Genomic DNA, 1275 nt, shown 5'->3' with positions numbered 1-1275 from the left:
GCTATACCTCTTGCATTTTGTACAAATGAGATACTGGGCTTAGTTTAGCTCTTTATTTCTCAGCAGTCTCTCCTACTAAGCTTGATAAGCTGCCAGGTTTGGAAATTACTATTATGTTATGTGACTGGATCAAATCCTGCATTGTTCTAGGTAATCACATAACTGGTTAATACAGAGCCAGCTTGCTGGATCATTTAAAAGATTAAATGAGATAATGTACAAAAAACTTTGAATGGTTGAAAGTGCTACCAAAATTGTTGTCATAATATTCAAGTCATTAAACATTTTCATCAAAGCTAGAATAGCAAATTCCTAATAGTAGTGTATATAAAGGTAAAGATGGCATTCCTTTAAAATATTTACACTCCAATAAAACAAATGAAATTTTAAATAAGAAGTGGAATAGGGTGTAACTACCATTGTAAAAGAGACCTGCAAAATTAACCAGGACAGGATAGCTTGATGGCATGATTGCCTGCCTGACAAGCTCAAAGTCCTGAGTTCGGTCTCTGATATCGCATGGCATTGCCAGCACTGGAACCCTGGGTGTGTCATGCCACCCAGAAACTGGGCATCTGTAATCCCAGCTCTGGGGAGACCGAGACAGGAGGATCACTATGAGGTCAGGCTGCGTAGCCAGACCCTGTACCAAAAGAATAAAAATAAAATAAATTGAAATTAACCATGACAATATGGTTTGTGTAAAATAAGAAATGTTTAGTGCATAAAATTGTGAGTTTGTAGAGTATCTAAATGGAAAAGAGAAATTTAAAGTAAGGCAAAGATCCCATTCAGTGAATGCAGAGATATGCAGGAGTCCACAGCTCAACGGGAGTAGTTCTGTGTAATTGACTCATGGAAGTAAGCTAGCCATTATTCTTAAGGTTTCTTTTCCATCAAACAAAATGAACACCACCGAAATATTCTAAACCCTTGGGATAATGTTGAAAATACTCTCACAGCTTGTCACTTATGTAAGGGAACACGATTGCGTCCAGGTAGTCACGGAAGCCAGAGTAGTCAATGACAAGGCTAGTAAACAAATCAGCATCTGATGCAACCACCAAAATGTAGCTTCAAAGAGGCTTTTTAGAGTATTTTCTACAAATCGACAACTGCGTTTGTTACTTATACCTATGGTCATCTGCACACCATGAACGCTAAAAATAATGAGTCACAAACAGAGGCAGCATTGTGAGGAGAGACAATGTTAATGGGCAGAATATTTGTGAGTCTAATTACGTGTTCAAGTAAAAGAAAAATATTTTCCACCTT

Source organism: Octodon degus, unplaced genomic scaffold (genome assembly GCF_000260255.1).
Source record: "Octodon degus isolate 3935 unplaced genomic scaffold, OctDeg1.0 scaffold00004, whole genome shotgun sequence".
Classification (NCBI taxonomy): Eukaryota; Metazoa; Chordata; class Mammalia; order Rodentia; family Octodontidae; genus Octodon; species Octodon degus.
Note: the sequence above shows the minus strand (reverse complement) of the source record.